Below are 14,702 nucleotides of genomic sequence, written 5' to 3'. Positions count from 1 at the left end.
CATAAGTTTTTTTTTTTTTTTTTTACTTCTTATTGACATGAAAGCCTTCCCTTTGCGTAACAGTGATAATACACCAATGTAGTTTACAGAAGATCACCTTGTTTTAAGGGGTTAGTGGCGCAATGGATAACGCGTCTGACTACGGATCAGAAGATTCTAGGTTCAACTCCTGGCTAGCTCAACTCTCTTTGTTTATGGTAAGCCTGATCTAAAACTGCAATGTTACATCTGTTCACCTGATATTTCTTAGGGAGCGGAAACTGACGCAATATTTTGAAGATGGAAAAGGTATCTTCCAATGTTATCTCACCTCAAGTATCTATTACTTCTAATTTGCGCAGTGTTTAGTTCCAGGTTTGTTTTAACTTTTCCACTTGATAATCTTACTAAAACAGTGAAAGGTAGATGCAATCTCCAGGCTGCGCTAAAAAAACTGCATTTCCACTGAATTGGTGTCCAACATTTATGAATTGTATCAGTTACAAGGCGCACTGGAAGACAATTCTATGCCCAGGACATTCATTTGACATTGTTTCACAGTAGTCCTGGTTCAGCAACTTGAATGTTTCCTAGGGTCGATGGCCGCAAATAAAAGCGATAGGCAATTTTATCCACTAGATGGGCAAAGACTTGTGGGCCGTGATCGTATAGTGGTTAGTACTCTGCGTTGTGGTCGCAGCAACCCCGGTTCAAATCCGGGTCACGGCATACTCAGCACTCTGCATAAGTTTTTTTTTTTACTTCTTATTGACATGAAAGCCTTCCCTTTGCGTAACAGTGATAATACACCAATGTAGTTTACAGAAGATCACCTTTTTTTAAGGGGTTAGTGGCGCAATGGATAACGCGTCTGACTACGGATCAGAAGATTCTAGGTTCAACTCCTGGCTAGCTCAACTCTCTTTGTTTATGGTAAGCCTGATCTAAAACTGCTATGTTACATCTGTTCACCTGATATTTCTTAGGGAGCGCAAACTGACGCAATATTTTGAAGACGGAAAAGGTATCTTCTAATAATTTCTCACCTCAAGTATCTATTACTTCTAATTTGCGCAGTGTTTAGTTCCAGGTTTGTTTTAACTTTTCCACTTGATAATCTTACTAAAACAGTGAAAGGTAGATGCAATCTCCAGGCTGCGCTAAAAAAACTGCATTTCCACTGAATTGGTGTCCAACATTTATGAATTGTATCAGTTACAAGGCGCACTGGAAGACAATTTTATGCCCAGGACATTCATTTAACATTGTTTCACAGTAGTCCTGGTTCAGCAACTTGAATGTTTCCTAGGGTCGATGGCCGCAAATAAAAGCGATAGGCAATTTTATCCACTAGATGGGCAAAGACTTGTGGGCCGTGATCGTATAGTGGTTAGTACTCTGCGTTGTGGTCGCAGCAACCCCGGTTCAAATCCGGGTCACGGCAAACTCAGCACTCTGCATAAGTTGTTTTTTTTTTTTTTTACTTCTTATTGACATGAAAGCCTTCCCTTTGCGTAACAGTGATAATACACCAATGTAGTTTACAGAAGATCACCTTGTTTTAAGGGGTTAGTGGCGCAATGGATAACGCGTCTGACTACGGATCGGAAGATTCTAGGTTCAACTCCTGGCTAGCTCAACTCTCTTTGTTTATGGTAAGCCTGATCTAAAACTGCAATGTTACATCTGTTCACCTGATATTTCTTAGGGAGCGGAAACTGACGCAATATTTTGAAGATGGAAAAGGTATCTTCCAATGTTTTCTCACCTCAAGTATCTATTACTTCTAATTTGCGCAGTGTTTAGTTCCAGGTTTGTTTTAACTTTTCCACTTGATAATCTTACTAAAACAGTGAAAGGTAGATGCAATCTCCAGGCTGCGCTAAAAAAACTGCATTTCCACTGAATTGGTGTCCAACATTTATGAATTGTATCAGTTACAAGGCGCACTGGAAGACAATTCTATGCCCAGGACATTCATTTGACATTGTTTCACAGTAGTCCTGGTTTAGCAACTTGAATGTTTCCTAGGGTCGATGGCCGCAAATAAAAGCGATAGGCAATTTTATCCACTAGATGGGCAAAGACTTGTGGGCCGTGATCGTATAGTGGTTAGTACTCTGCGTTGTGGTCGCAGCAACCCCGGTTCAAATCCGGGTCACGGCATACTCAGCACTCTGCATAAGTTTTTTTTTTTACTTCTTATTGACATGAAAGCCTTCCCTTTGCGTAACAGTGATAATACACCAATGTAGTTTACAGAAGATCACCTTTTTTTAAGGGGTTAGTGGCGCAATGGATAACGCGTCTGACTACGGATCAGAAGATTCTAGGTTCAACTCCTGGCTAGCTCAACTCTCTTTGTTTATGGTAAGCCTGATCTAAAACTGCTATGTTACATCTGTTCACCTGATATTTCTTAGGGAGCGCAAACTGACGCATTATTTTGAAGACGGAAAAGGTATCTTCTAATAATTTCTCACCTCAAGTATCTATTACTTCTAATTTGCGCAGTGTTTAGTTCCAGGTTTGTTTTAACTTTTCCACTTGATAATCTTACTAAAACAGTGAAAGGTAGATGCAATCTCCAGGCTGCGCTAAAAAAACTGCATTTCCACTGAATTGGTGTCCAACATTTATGAATTGTATCAGTTACAAGGCGCACTGGAAGACAATTTTATGCCCAGGACATTCATTTGACATTGTTTCACAGTAGTCCTGGTTCAGCAACTTGAATGTTTCCTAGGGTCGATAGCCGCAAATAAAAGCGATAGGCAATTTTATCCACTAGATGGGCAAAGACTTGTGGGCCGTGATCGTATAGTGGTTAGTACTCTGCGTTGTGGTCGCAGCAACCCCGGTTCAAATCCGGGTCACGGCAAACTCAGAACTCTGCATAAGTTTTTTTTTTTACTTCTTATTGACATGAAAGCCTTCCCTTTGCGTAACAGTGATAATACACCAATGTAGTTTACAGAAGATCACCTTGTTTTAAGGGGTTAGTGGCGCAATGGATAACGCGTCTGACTACGGATCAGAAGATTCTAGGTTCAACTCCTGGCTAGCTCAACTCTCTTTGTTTATGGAAAGCCTGATCTAAAACTGCTATGTTACATCTGTTCACCTGATATTTCTTAGGGAGCGCAAACTGACGCAATATTTTGAAGGTGGAAAAGGTATCTTCTAATAATTTCTCACCTCAAGTATCTATTACTTCTAATTTTCGCAGTGTTTAGTTCCAGGTTTGTTTTAACTTTTCCACTTGATAATCTTACTAAAACAGTGAAAGGTAGATGCAATCTCCAGGCTGCGCTAAAAAAACTGCATTTCCACTGAATTGGTGTCCAACATTTATGAATTGTATCAGTTACAAGGCGCACTGGAAGACAATTTTATGCCCAGGACATTCATTTGACATTGTTTCACAGTAGTCCTGGTTCAGCAACTTGAATGTTTCCTAGGGTCGATGGCCGCAAATAAAAGCGATAGGCAATTTTATCCACTAGATGGGCAAAGACTTGTGGGCCGTGATCGTATAGTGGTTAGTACTCTGCGTTGTGGTCGCAGCAACCCCGGTTCAAATCCGGGTCACGGCATACTCAGCACTCTCCATAAGTTTTTTTTTTTACTTCTTATTGACATGAAAGCCTTCCCTTTGCGTAACAGTGACAATCCGCCACTGTAGCTTACAGAAGATCACCTTCCTTTAAGGGGCTAGTGGCGCAATGGATAACGCGTCTGACTACGGATCAGAAGATTCTAGGTTCAACTCCTGCCTAGCTCAACTCTCTTTGTTTATGGTAAGCCTGATCTAAAACTGCTATGTTACATCTGTTCACCTGATATTTCTTAGGGAGCGCAAACTGACGCAATATTTTGAAGACGGAAAAGGTATCTTCTAATAATTTCTCACCTCAAGTATCTATTACTTCTAATTTGCGCAGTGTTTAGTTCCAGGTTTGTTTTAACTTTTCCACTTGATAATCTTACTAAAACAGTGAAAGGTAGATGCAATCTCCAGGCTGCGCTAAAAAAACTGCATTTCCACTGAATTGGTGTCCAACATTTATGAATTGTATCAGTTACAAGGCGCACTGGAAGACAATTTTATGCCCAGGACATTCATTTGACATTGTTTCACAGTAGTCCTGGTTCAGCAACTTGAATGTTTCCTAGGGTCGATGGCCGCAAATAAAAGCGATAGGCAATTTTATCCACTAGATGGGCAAAGACTTGTGGGCCGTGATCGTATAGTGGTTAGTACTCTGCGTTGTGGTCGCAGCAACCCCGGTTCAAATCCGGGTCACGGCAAACTCAGCACTCTGCATAAGTTTTTTTTTTTTTTTTTACTTCTTATTGAGATGAAAGCCTTCCCTTTGCGTAACAGTGATAATACACCAATGTAGTTTACAGAAGATCACCTTGTTTTAAGGGGTTAGTGGCGCAATGGATAACGCGTCTGACTACGGATCAGAAGATTCTAGGTTCAACTCCTGGCTAGCTCAACTCTCTTTGTTTATGGTAAGCCTGATCTAAAACTGCTATGTTACATCTGTTCACCTGATATTTCTTAGGGAGCGGAAACTGACGCAATATTTTGAAGATGGAAAAGGTATCTTCCAATGTTTTCTCACCTCAAGTATCTATTACTTCTAATTTGCGCAGTGTTTAGTTCCAGGTTTGTTTTAACTTTTCCACTTGATAATCTTACTAAAACAGTGAAAGGTAGATGCAATCTCCAGGCTGCGCTAAAAAAACTGCATTTCCACTGAATTGGTGTCCAACATTTATGAATTGTATCAGTTACAAGGCGCACTGGAAGACAATTCTATGCCCAGGACATTCATTTGACATTGTTTCACAGTAGTCCTGGTTCAGCAACTTGAATGTTTCCTAGGGTCGATGGCCGCAAATAAAAGCGATAGGCAATTTTATCCACTAGATGGGCAAAGACTTGTGGGCCGTGATCGTATAGTGGTTAGTACTCTGCGTTGTGGTCGCAGCAACCCCGGTTCAAATCCGGGTCACGGCATACTCATCACTCTGCATAAGTTTTTTTTTTTACTTCTTATTGACATGAAAGCCTTCCCTTTGCGTAACAGTGATAATACGCCAATGTAGTTTACAGAAGATCACCTTGTTTTAAGGGGTTAGTGGCGCAATGGATAACGCGTCTGACTACGGATCAGAAGATTCTAGGTTCAACTCCTGGCTAGCTCAACTCTCTTTGTTTATGGTAAGCCTGATCTAAAACTGCTATATTACATCTGTTCACCTGATATTTCTTAGGGAGCGGAAACTGACGCAATATTTTGAAGATGGAAAAGGTATCTTCCAATGTTTTCTCACCTCAAGTATCTATTACTTCTAATTTGCACAGTGTTTAGTTCCAGGTTTGTTTTAACTTTTCCACTTGATAATCTTACTAAAACAGTGAAAGGTAGATGCAATCTCCAGGCTGCGCTAAAAAAACTGCATTTCCACTGAATTGGTGTCCAACATTTATGAATTGTATCAGTTACAAGGCGCACTGGAAGACAATTCTATGCCCAGGACATTCATTTGACATTGTTTCACAGTAGTCCTGGTTCAGCAACTTGAATGTTTCCTAGGGTCGATGGCCGCAAATAAAAGCGATAGGCAATTTTATCCACTAGATGGGCAAAGACTTGTGGGCCGTGATCGTATAGTGGTTAGTACTCTGCGTTGTGGTCGCAGCAACCCCGGTTCAAATCCGGGTCACGGCATTCTCAGCACTCTGCATAAGTTTTTTTTTTTACTTCTTATTGACATGAAAGCCTTCCCTTTGCGTAACAGTGATAATACACCAATGTAGTTTACAGAAGATCACCTTTTTTTAAGGGGTTAGTGGCGCAATGGATAACGCGTCTGACTACGGATCAGAAGATTCTAGGTTCAACTCCTGGCTAGCTCAACTCTCTTTGTTTATGGTAAGCCTGATCTAAAACTGCTATGTTACATCTGTTCACCTGATATTTCTTAGGGAGCGCAAACTGACGCAATATTTTGAAGACGGAAAAGGTATCTTCTAATAATTTCTCACCTCAAGTATCTATTACTTCTAATTTGCGCAGTGTTTAGTTCCAGGTTTGTTTTAACTTTTCCACTTGATAATCTTACTAAAACAGTGAAAGGTAGATGCAATCTCTAGGCTGCGCTAAAAAAACTGCATTTCCACTGAATTGGTGTCCAACATTTATGAATTGTATCAGTTACAAGGCGCACTGGAAGACAATTTTATGCCCAGGACATTCATTTGACATTGTTTCACAGAAGTCCTGGTTCAGCAACTTGAATGTTTCCTAGGGTCGATGGCCGCAAATAAAAGCGATAGGCAATTTTATCCACTAGATGGGCAAAGACTTGTGGGCCGTGATCGTATAGTGGTTAGTACTCTGCGTTGTGGTCGCAGCAACCCCGGTTCAAATCCGGGTCACGGCAAACTCAGCACTCTGCATAAGTTTTTTTTTTTTTTTTTTTACTTCTTATTGACATGAAAGCCTTCCCTTTGCGTAACAGTGATAATACACCAATGTAGTTTACAGAAGATCACCTTGTTTTAAGGGGTTAGTGGCGCAATGGATAATGCGTCTGACTACGGATCAGAAGATTCTAGGTTCAACTCCTGGCTAGCTCAACTCTCTTTGTTTATGGTAAGCCTGATCTAAAACTGCAATGTTACATCTGTTCACCTGATATTTCTTAGGGAGCGGAAACTGACGCAATATTTTGAAGATGGAAAAGGTATCTTCCAATGTTTTCTCACCTCAAGTATCTATTACTTCTAATTTGCGCAGTGTTTAGTTCCAGGTTTGTTTTAACTTTTCCACTTGATAATCTTACTAAAACAGTGAAAGGTAGATGCAATCTCCAGGCTGCGCTAAAAAAACTGCATTTCCACTGAATTGGTGTCCAACATTTATGAATTGTATCAGTTACAAGGCGCACTGGAAGACAATTCTATGCCCAGGACATTCATTTGACATTGTTTCACAGTAGTCCTGGTTTAGCAACTTGAATGTTTCCTAGGGTCGATGGCCGCAAATAAAAGCGATAGGCAATTTTATCCACTAGATGGGCAAAGTCTTGTGGGCCGTGATCGTATAGTGGTTAGTACTCTGCGTTGTGGTCGCAGCAACCCCGGTTCAAATCCGGGTCACGGCATACTCAGCACTCTGCATAAGTTTTTTTTTTTACTTCTTATTGACATGAAAGCCTTCCCTTTGCGTAACAGTGATAATACACCAATGTAGTTTACAGAAGATCACCTTTTTTTAAGGGGTTAGTGGCGCAATGGATAACGCGTCTGACTACGGATCAGAAGATTCTAGGTTCAACTCCTGGCTAGCTCAACTCTCTTTGTTTATGGTAAGCCTGATCTAAAACTGCTATGTTACATCTGTTCACCTGATATTTCTTAGGGAGCGCAAACTGACGCATTATTTTGAAGACGGAAAAGGTATCTTCTAATAATTTCTCACCTCAAGTATCTATTACTTCTAATTTTCGCAGTGTTTAGTTCCAGGTTTGTTTTAACTTTTCCACTTGATAATCTTACTAAAACAGTGAAAGGTAGATGCAATCTCCAGGCTGCGCTAAAAAAACTGCATTTCCACTGAATTGGTGTCCAACATTTATGAATTGTATCAGTTACAAGGCGCACTGGAAGACAATTTTATGCCCAGGACATTCATTTGACATTGTTTCACAGTAGTCCTGGTTCAGCAACTTGAATGTTTCCTAGGGTCGATGGCCGCAAATAAAAGCGATAGGCAATTTTATCCACTAGATGGGCAAAGACTTGTGGGCCGTGATCGTATAGTGGTTAGTACTCTGCGTTGTGGTCGCAGCAACCCCGGTTCAAATCCGGGTCACGGCAAACTCAGCACTCTGCATAAGTTTTTTTTTTTTTTTTTTACTTCTTATTGACATGAAAGCCTTCCCTTTGCGTAACAGTGATAATACACCAATGTAGTTTACAGAAGATCTCCTTGTTTTAAGGGGTTAGTGGCGCAATGGATAACGCGTCTGACTACGGATCAGAAGATTCTAGGTTCAACTCCTGCCTAGCTCAACTCTCTTTGTTTATGGTAAGCCTGATCTAAAACTGCTCTGTTACATCTGTTCACCTGATATTTCTTAGGGAGCGCAAACTGACGCAATATTTTGAAGACGGAAAAGGTATCTTCTAATAATTTCTCACCTCAAGTATCTATTACTTCTAATTTGCGCAGTGTTTAGTTCCAGGTTTGTTTTAACTTTTCCACTTGATAATCTTACTAAAACAGTGAAAGGTAGATGCAATCTCCAGGCTGCGCTAAAAAAACTGCATTTCCACTGAATTGGTGTCCAACATTTATGAATTGTATCAGTTACAAGGCGCACTGGAAGACAATTTTATGCCCAGGACATTCATTTGACATTGTTTCACAGTAGTCCTGGTTCAGCAACTTGAATGTTTCCTAGGGTCGATGGCCGCAAATAAAAGCGATAGGCAATTTTATCCACTAGATGGGCAAAGACTTGTGGGCCGTGATCGTATAGTGGTTAGTACTCTGCGTTGTGGTCGCAGCAACCCCGGTACAAATCCGGGTCACGGCAAACTTAGCACTCTGCATAAGTTTTTTTTTTTTTTTTTTTTTTACTTCTTATTGACATGAAAGCCTTCCCTTTGCGTAACAGTGATAATACACCAATGTAGTTTACAGAAGATCACCTTGTTTTAAGGGGTTAGTGGCGCAATGGATAACGCGTCTGACTACGGATCAGAAGATTCTAGGTTCAACTCCTGGCTAGCTCAACTCTCTTTGTTTATGGTAAGCCTGATCTAAAACTGCTATGTTACATCTGTTCACCTGATATTTCTTAGGGAGCGGAAACTGACGCAATATTTTGAAGATGGAAAAGGTATCTTCCAATGTTTTCTCACCTCAAGTATCTATTACTTCTAATTTGCACAGTGTTTAGTTCCAGGTTTGTTTTAACTTTTCCACTTGATAATCTTACTAAAACAGTGAAAGGTAGATGCAATCTCCAGGCTGCGCTAAAAAAACTGCATTTCCACTGAATTGGTGTCCAACATTTATGAATTGTATCAGTTACAAGGCGCACTGGAAGACAATTCTATGCCCAGGACATTCATTTGACATTGTTTCACAGTAGTCCTGGTTCAGCAACTTGAATGTTTCCTAGGGTCGATAGCCGCAAATAAAAGCGATAGGCAATTTTATCCACTAGATGGGGAAAGACTTGTGGGCCGTGATCGTATAGTGGTTAGTACTCTGCGTTGTGGTCGCAGCAACCCCGGTTCAAATCCGGGTCACGGCAAACTCAGCACTCTGCATAAGTTTTTTTTTTTACTTCTTATTGACATGAAAGCCTTCCCTTTGCGTAACAGTGATAATACACCAATGTAGTTTACAGAAGATCACCTTGTTTTAAGGGGTTAGTGGCGCAATGGATAATGCGTCTGACTACGGATCAGAAGATTCTAGGTTCAACTCCTGGCTAGCTCAACTCTCTTTGTTTATGGTAAGCCTGATCTAAAACTGCAATGTTACATCTGTTCACCTGATATTTCTTAGGGAGCGGAAACTGACGCAATATTTTGAAGATGGAAAAGGTATCTTCCAATGTTTTCTCACCTCAAGTATCTATTACTTCTAATTTGCGCAGTGTTTAGTTCCAGGTTTGTTTTAACTTTTCCACTTGATAATCTTACTAAAACAGTGAAAGGTAGATGCAATCTCCAGGCTGCGCTAAAAAAACTGCATTTCCACTGAATTGGTGTCCAACATTTATGAATTGTATCAGTTACAAGGCGCACTGGAAGACAATTCTATGCCCAGGACATTCATTTGACATTGTTTCACAGTAGTCCTGGTTTAGCAACTTGAATGTTTCCTAGGGTCGATGGCCGCAAATAAAAGCGATAGGCAATTTTATCCACTAGATGGGCAAAGTCTTGTGGGCTGTGATCGTATAGTGGTTAGTACTCTGCGTTGTGGTCGCAGCAACCCCGGTTCAAATCCGGGTCACGGCATACTCAGCACTCTGCATAAGTTTTTTTTTTTACTTCTTATTGACATGAAAGCCTTCCCTTTGCGTAACAGTGATAATACACCAATGTAGTTTACAGAAGATCACCTTTTTTTAAGGGGTTAGTGGCGCAATGGATAACGCGTCTGACTACGGATCAGAAGATTCTAGGTTCAACTCCTGGCTAGCTCAACTCTCTTTGTTTATGGTAAGCCTGATCTAAAACTGCTATGTTACATCTGTTCACCTGATATTTCTTAGGGAGCGCAAACTGACGCATTATTTTGAAGACGGAAAAGGTATCTTCTAATAATTTCTCACCTCAAGTATCTATTACTTCTAATTTGCGCAGTGTTTAGTTCCAGGTTTGTTTTAACTTTTCCACTTGATAATCTTACTAAAACAGTGAAAGGTAGATGCAATCTCCAGGCTGCGCTAAAAAAACTGCATTTCCACTGAATTGGTGTCCAACATTTATGAATTGTATCAGTTACAAGGCGCACTGGAAGACAATTTTATGCCCAGGACAATCATTTGACATTGTTTCACAGTAGTCCTGGTTCAGCAACTTGAATGTTTCCTAGGGTCGATAGCCGCAAATAAAAGCGATAGGCAATTTTATCCACTAGATGGGCAAAGACTTGTGGGCCGTGATCGTATAGTGGTTAGTACTCTGCGTTGTGGTCGCAGCAACCCCGGTTCAAATCCGGGTCACGGCAAACTCAGAACTCTGCATAAGTTTTTTTTTTTACTTCTTATTGACATGAAAGCCTTCCCTTTGCGTAACAGTGATAATACACCAATGTAGTTTACAGAAGATCACCTTGTTTTAAGGGGTTAGTGGCGCAATGGATAACGCGTCTGACTACGGATCAGAAGATTCTAGGTTCAACTCCTGGCTAGCTCAACTCTCTTTGTTTATGGTAAGCCTGATCTAAAACTGCTATGTTACATCTGTTCACCTGATATTTCTTAGGGAGCGCAAACTGACGCAATATTTTGAAGGTGGAAAAGGTATCTTCTAATAATTTCTCACCTCAAGTATCTATTACTTCTAATTTTCGCAGTGTTTAGTTCCAGGTTTGTTTTAACTTTTCCACTTGATAATCTTACTAAAACAGTGAAAGGTAGATGCAATCTCCAGGCTGCGCTAAAAAAACTGCATTTCCACTGAATTGGTGTCCAACATTTATGAATTGTATCAGTTACAAGGCGCACTGGAAGACAATTTTATGCCCAGGACATTCATTTGACATTGTTTCACAGTAGTCCTGGTTCAGCAACTTGAATGTTTCCTAGGGTCGATGGCCGCAAATAAAAGCGATAGGCAATTTTATCCACTAGATGGGCAAAGACTTGTGGGCCGTGATCGTATAGTGGTTAGTACTCTGCGTTGTGGTCGCAGCAACCCCGGTTCAAATCCGGGTCACGGCAAACTCAGCACTCTGCATAAGTTTTTTTTTTTTTTTTTTACTTCTTATTGACATGAAAGCCTTCCCTTTGCGTAACAGTGATAATACACCAATGTAGTTTACAGAAGATCTCCTTGTTTTAAGGGGTTAGTGGCGCAATGGATAACGCGTCTGACTACGGATCAGAAGATTCTAGGTTCAACTCCTGCCTAGCTCAACTCTCTTTGTTTATGGTAAGCCTGATCTAAAACTGCTCTGTTACATCTGTTCACCTGATATTTCTTAGGGAGCGCAAACTGACGCAATATTTTGAAGACGGAAAAGGTATCTTCTAATAATTTCTCACCTCAAGTATCTATTACTTCTAATTTGCGCAGTGTTTAGTTCCAGGTTTGTTTTAACTTTTCCACTTGATAATCTTACTAAAACAGTGAAAGGTAGATGCAATCTCCAGGCTGCGCTAAAAAAACTGCATTTCCACTGAATTGGTGTCCAACATTTATGAATTGTATCAGTTACAAGGCGCACTGGAAGACAATTTTATGCCCAGGACATTCATTTGACATTGTTTCACAGTAGTCCTGGTTCAGCAACTTGAATGTTTCCTAGGGTCGATGGCCGCAAATAAAAGCGATAGGCAATTTTATCCACTAGATGGGCAAAGACTTGTGGGCCGTGATCGTATAGTGGTTAGTACTCTGCGTTGTGGTCGCAGCAACCCCGGTACAAATCCGGGTCACGGCAAACTTAGCACTCTGCATAAGTTTTTTTTTTTTTTTTTTTTTTTACTTCTTATTGACATGAAAGCCTTCCCTTTGCGTAACAGTGATAATACACCAATGTAGTTTACAGAAGATCACCTTGTTTTAAGGGGTTAGTGGCGCAATGGATAACGCGTCTGACTACGGATCAGAAGATTCTAGGTTCAACTCCTGGCTAGCTCAACTCTCTTTGTTTATGGTAAGCCTGATCTAAAACTGCTATGTTACATCTGTTCACCTGATATTTCTTAGGGAGCGGAAACTGACGCAATATTTTGAAGATGGAAAAGGTATCTTCCAATGTTTTCTCACCTCAAGTATCTATTACTTCTAATTTGCACAGTGTTTAGTTCCAGGTTTGTTTTAACTTTTCCACTTGATAATCTTACTAAAACAGTGAAAGGTAGATGCAATCTCCAGGCTGCGCTAAAAAAACTGCATTTCCACTGAATTGGTGTCCAACATTTATGAATTGTATCAGTTACAAGGCGCACTGGAAGACAATTCTATGCCCAGGACATTCATTTGACATTGTTTCACAGTAGTCCTGGTTCAGCAACTTGAATGTTTCCTAGGGTCGATAGCCGCAAATAAAAGCGATAGGCAATTTTATCCACTAGATGGGGAAAGACTTGTGGGCCGTGATCGTATAGTGGTTAGTACTCTGCGTTGTGGTCGCAGCAACCCCGGTTCAAATCCGGGTCACGGCAAACTCAGCACTCTGCATAAGTTTTTTTTTTTACTTCTTATTGACATGAAAGCCTTCCCTTTGCGTAACAGTGATAATACACCAATGTAGTTTACAGAAGATCACCTTGTTTTAAGGGGTTAGTGGCGCAATGGATAACGCGTCTGCCTACGGATCAGAAGATTCTAGGTTCAACTCCTGGCTAGCTCAACTCTCTTTGTTTATGGTAAGCCTGATCTAAAACTGCTATGTTACATCTGTTCACCTGATATTTCTTAGGGAGCGGAAACTGACGCAATATTTTGAAGATGGAAAAGGTATCTTCCAATGTTTTCTCACCTCAAGTATCTATTACTTCTAATTTGCGCAGTGTTTAGTTCCAGGTTTGTTTTAACTTTTCCACTTGATAATCTTACTAAAACAGTGAAAGGTAGATGCAATCTCCAGGCTGCGCTAAAAAAACTGCATTTCCACTGAATTGGTGTCCAACATTTATGAATTGTATCAGTTACAAGGCGCACTGGAAGACAATTTTATGCCCAGGACAATCATTTGACATTGTTTCACAGTAGTCCTGGTTCAGCAACTTGAATGTTTCCTAGGGTCGATAGCCGCAAATAAAAGCGATAGGCAATTTTATCCACTAGATGGGCAAAGACTTGTGGGCCGTGATCGTATAGTGGTTAGTACTCTGCGTTGTGGTCGCAGCAACCCCGGTTCAAATCCGGGTCACGGCAAACTCAGAACTCTGCATAAGTTTTTTTTTTTACTTCTTATTGACATGAAAGCCTTCCCTTTGCGTAACAGTGATAATACACCAATGTAGTTTACAGAAGATCACCTTGTTTTAAGGGGTTAGTGGCGCAATGGATAACGCGTCTGACTACGGATCAGAAGATTCTAGGTTCAACTCCTGGCTAGCTCAACTCTCTTTGTTTATGGTAAGCCTGATCTAAAACTGCTATGTTACATCTGTTCACCTGATATTTCTTAGGGAGCGCAAACTGACGCAATATTTTGAAGGTGGAAAAGGTATCTTGTAATAATTTCTCACCTCAAGTATCTATTACTTCTAATTTTCGCAGTGTTTAGTTCCAGGTTTGTTTTAACTTTTCCACTTGATAATCTTACTAAAACAGTGAAAGGTAGATGCAATCTCCAGGCTGCGCTAAAAAAACTGCATTTCCACTGAATTGGTGTCCAACATTTATGAATTGTATCAGTTACAAGGCGCACTGGAAGACAATTTTATGCCCAGGACATTCATTTGACATTGTTTCACAGTAGTCCTGGTTCAGCAACTTGAATGTTTCCTAGGGTCGATGGCCGCAAATAAAAGCGATAGGCAATTTTATCCACTAGATGGGCAAGGACTTGTGGGCCGTGATCGTATAGTGGTTAGTACTCTGCGTTGTGGTCGCAGCAACCCTGGTTCAAATCCGTGTCATGGCAAACTCAGCACTCTGCATAAGTTTTTTTTTTTACTTCTTATTGACATGAAAGCCTTCCCTTTGCGTAACAGTGATAATACACCAATGTAGTTTACAGAAGATCACCTTGTTTTAAGGGGTTAGTGGCGCAATGGATAACGCGTCTGACTACGGATCAGAAGATTCTAGGTTCAACTCCTGGCTAGCTCAACTCTCTTTGTTTATGGTAAGCCTGATCTAAAACTGCTATGTTACATCTGTTCACCTGATATTTCTTAGGGAGCGCAAACTGACGCAATATTTTGAAGACGGAAAAGGTATCTTCTAATAATTTCTCACCTCAAGTATCTATTACTTCTAATTTGCGCAGTGT

At 40.6% G+C, this 14,702-nt stretch overlaps 36 non-coding genes across 36 annotated transcripts; all 36 read left to right on the top strand.

Annotated features, from left to right (window-relative positions):
* The first annotated feature begins 108 nt into the window (after positions 1-108).
* trnar-acg (transfer RNA arginine (anticodon ACG)) lies at positions 109-181 on the top strand. Its single transcript has one exon. It is a non-coding gene; the product is annotated as a tRNA-Arg (tRNA).
* A 455-nt stretch (positions 182-636) lies between these two features.
* trnah-gug (transfer RNA histidin (anticodon GUG)) lies at positions 637-708 on the top strand. The gene has a single exon. It is a non-coding gene; the product is annotated as a tRNA-His (tRNA).
* A 115-nt stretch (positions 709-823) lies between these two features.
* trnar-acg (transfer RNA arginine (anticodon ACG)) lies at positions 824-896 on the top strand. Its single transcript has one exon. It is a non-coding gene; the product is annotated as a tRNA-Arg (tRNA).
* Positions 897-1,351: 455 nt separating this feature from the next.
* trnah-gug (transfer RNA histidin (anticodon GUG)) lies at positions 1,352-1,423 on the top strand. The gene has a single exon. It is a non-coding gene; the product is annotated as a tRNA-His (tRNA).
* Positions 1,424-1,545: 122 nt separating this feature from the next.
* On the top strand, positions 1,546-1,618 carry trnar-acg (transfer RNA arginine (anticodon ACG)). Its single transcript has one exon. It is a non-coding gene; the product is annotated as a tRNA-Arg (tRNA).
* A 455-nt stretch (positions 1,619-2,073) lies between these two features.
* On the top strand, positions 2,074-2,145 carry trnah-gug (transfer RNA histidin (anticodon GUG)). Its single transcript has one exon. It is a non-coding gene; the product is annotated as a tRNA-His (tRNA).
* Positions 2,146-2,260: 115 nt separating this feature from the next.
* Positions 2,261-2,333, top strand: trnar-acg (transfer RNA arginine (anticodon ACG)). Its single transcript has one exon. It is a non-coding gene; the product is annotated as a tRNA-Arg (tRNA).
* Positions 2,334-2,788: 455 nt separating this feature from the next.
* On the top strand, positions 2,789-2,860 carry trnah-gug (transfer RNA histidin (anticodon GUG)). Its single transcript has one exon. It is a non-coding gene; the product is annotated as a tRNA-His (tRNA).
* A 115-nt stretch (positions 2,861-2,975) lies between these two features.
* On the top strand, positions 2,976-3,048 carry trnar-acg (transfer RNA arginine (anticodon ACG)). Its single transcript has one exon. It is a non-coding gene; the product is annotated as a tRNA-Arg (tRNA).
* A 455-nt stretch (positions 3,049-3,503) lies between these two features.
* Positions 3,504-3,575, top strand: trnah-gug (transfer RNA histidin (anticodon GUG)). Its single transcript has one exon. It is a non-coding gene; the product is annotated as a tRNA-His (tRNA).
* A 115-nt stretch (positions 3,576-3,690) lies between these two features.
* Positions 3,691-3,763, top strand: trnar-acg (transfer RNA arginine (anticodon ACG)). The gene has a single exon. It is a non-coding gene; the product is annotated as a tRNA-Arg (tRNA).
* A 455-nt stretch (positions 3,764-4,218) lies between these two features.
* trnah-gug (transfer RNA histidin (anticodon GUG)) lies at positions 4,219-4,290 on the top strand. The gene has a single exon. It is a non-coding gene; the product is annotated as a tRNA-His (tRNA).
* Positions 4,291-4,411: 121 nt separating this feature from the next.
* trnar-acg (transfer RNA arginine (anticodon ACG)) lies at positions 4,412-4,484 on the top strand. Its single transcript has one exon. It is a non-coding gene; the product is annotated as a tRNA-Arg (tRNA).
* Positions 4,485-4,939: 455 nt separating this feature from the next.
* Positions 4,940-5,011, top strand: trnah-gug (transfer RNA histidin (anticodon GUG)). The gene has a single exon. It is a non-coding gene; the product is annotated as a tRNA-His (tRNA).
* Positions 5,012-5,126: 115 nt separating this feature from the next.
* On the top strand, positions 5,127-5,199 carry trnar-acg (transfer RNA arginine (anticodon ACG)). The gene has a single exon. It is a non-coding gene; the product is annotated as a tRNA-Arg (tRNA).
* Positions 5,200-5,654: 455 nt separating this feature from the next.
* trnah-gug (transfer RNA histidin (anticodon GUG)) lies at positions 5,655-5,726 on the top strand. The gene has a single exon. It is a non-coding gene; the product is annotated as a tRNA-His (tRNA).
* A 115-nt stretch (positions 5,727-5,841) lies between these two features.
* Positions 5,842-5,914, top strand: trnar-acg (transfer RNA arginine (anticodon ACG)). Its single transcript has one exon. It is a non-coding gene; the product is annotated as a tRNA-Arg (tRNA).
* A 455-nt stretch (positions 5,915-6,369) lies between these two features.
* On the top strand, positions 6,370-6,441 carry trnah-gug (transfer RNA histidin (anticodon GUG)). The gene has a single exon. It is a non-coding gene; the product is annotated as a tRNA-His (tRNA).
* Positions 6,442-6,564: 123 nt separating this feature from the next.
* trnar-acg (transfer RNA arginine (anticodon ACG)) lies at positions 6,565-6,637 on the top strand. Its single transcript has one exon. It is a non-coding gene; the product is annotated as a tRNA-Arg (tRNA).
* A 455-nt stretch (positions 6,638-7,092) lies between these two features.
* trnah-gug (transfer RNA histidin (anticodon GUG)) lies at positions 7,093-7,164 on the top strand. The gene has a single exon. It is a non-coding gene; the product is annotated as a tRNA-His (tRNA).
* Positions 7,165-7,279: 115 nt separating this feature from the next.
* Positions 7,280-7,352, top strand: trnar-acg (transfer RNA arginine (anticodon ACG)). Its single transcript has one exon. It is a non-coding gene; the product is annotated as a tRNA-Arg (tRNA).
* A 455-nt stretch (positions 7,353-7,807) lies between these two features.
* Positions 7,808-7,879, top strand: trnah-gug (transfer RNA histidin (anticodon GUG)). Its single transcript has one exon. It is a non-coding gene; the product is annotated as a tRNA-His (tRNA).
* Positions 7,880-8,001: 122 nt separating this feature from the next.
* Positions 8,002-8,074, top strand: trnar-acg (transfer RNA arginine (anticodon ACG)). The gene has a single exon. It is a non-coding gene; the product is annotated as a tRNA-Arg (tRNA).
* A 653-nt stretch (positions 8,075-8,727) lies between these two features.
* trnar-acg (transfer RNA arginine (anticodon ACG)) lies at positions 8,728-8,800 on the top strand. Its single transcript has one exon. It is a non-coding gene; the product is annotated as a tRNA-Arg (tRNA).
* Positions 8,801-9,255: 455 nt separating this feature from the next.
* Positions 9,256-9,327, top strand: trnah-gug (transfer RNA histidin (anticodon GUG)). The gene has a single exon. It is a non-coding gene; the product is annotated as a tRNA-His (tRNA).
* A 115-nt stretch (positions 9,328-9,442) lies between these two features.
* trnar-acg (transfer RNA arginine (anticodon ACG)) lies at positions 9,443-9,515 on the top strand. Its single transcript has one exon. It is a non-coding gene; the product is annotated as a tRNA-Arg (tRNA).
* A 642-nt stretch (positions 9,516-10,157) lies between these two features.
* On the top strand, positions 10,158-10,230 carry trnar-acg (transfer RNA arginine (anticodon ACG)). The gene has a single exon. It is a non-coding gene; the product is annotated as a tRNA-Arg (tRNA).
* Positions 10,231-10,685: 455 nt separating this feature from the next.
* trnah-gug (transfer RNA histidin (anticodon GUG)) lies at positions 10,686-10,757 on the top strand. The gene has a single exon. It is a non-coding gene; the product is annotated as a tRNA-His (tRNA).
* A 115-nt stretch (positions 10,758-10,872) lies between these two features.
* Positions 10,873-10,945, top strand: trnar-acg (transfer RNA arginine (anticodon ACG)). The gene has a single exon. It is a non-coding gene; the product is annotated as a tRNA-Arg (tRNA).
* A 455-nt stretch (positions 10,946-11,400) lies between these two features.
* On the top strand, positions 11,401-11,472 carry trnah-gug (transfer RNA histidin (anticodon GUG)). The gene has a single exon. It is a non-coding gene; the product is annotated as a tRNA-His (tRNA).
* A 122-nt stretch (positions 11,473-11,594) lies between these two features.
* On the top strand, positions 11,595-11,667 carry trnar-acg (transfer RNA arginine (anticodon ACG)). Its single transcript has one exon. It is a non-coding gene; the product is annotated as a tRNA-Arg (tRNA).
* A 654-nt stretch (positions 11,668-12,321) lies between these two features.
* trnar-acg (transfer RNA arginine (anticodon ACG)) lies at positions 12,322-12,394 on the top strand. Its single transcript has one exon. It is a non-coding gene; the product is annotated as a tRNA-Arg (tRNA).
* A 455-nt stretch (positions 12,395-12,849) lies between these two features.
* On the top strand, positions 12,850-12,921 carry trnah-gug (transfer RNA histidin (anticodon GUG)). Its single transcript has one exon. It is a non-coding gene; the product is annotated as a tRNA-His (tRNA).
* A 643-nt stretch (positions 12,922-13,564) lies between these two features.
* trnah-gug (transfer RNA histidin (anticodon GUG)) lies at positions 13,565-13,636 on the top strand. The gene has a single exon. It is a non-coding gene; the product is annotated as a tRNA-His (tRNA).
* A 115-nt stretch (positions 13,637-13,751) lies between these two features.
* trnar-acg (transfer RNA arginine (anticodon ACG)) lies at positions 13,752-13,824 on the top strand. The gene has a single exon. It is a non-coding gene; the product is annotated as a tRNA-Arg (tRNA).
* A 642-nt stretch (positions 13,825-14,466) lies between these two features.
* trnar-acg (transfer RNA arginine (anticodon ACG)) lies at positions 14,467-14,539 on the top strand. Its single transcript has one exon. It is a non-coding gene; the product is annotated as a tRNA-Arg (tRNA).
* Positions 14,540-14,702: the final 163 nt, after the last annotated feature.

The sequence above is a fragment of the Vanacampus margaritifer genome, chromosome 2 (genome assembly GCF_051991255.1).
Source record: "Vanacampus margaritifer isolate UIUO_Vmar chromosome 2, RoL_Vmar_1.0, whole genome shotgun sequence".
Taxonomy (NCBI): domain Eukaryota; kingdom Metazoa; phylum Chordata; class Actinopteri; order Syngnathiformes; family Syngnathidae; genus Vanacampus; species Vanacampus margaritifer.
The sequence above is the reverse complement of the archived record's forward strand: the minus strand, read 5'-3'. Positions and strand labels throughout refer to the sequence as shown.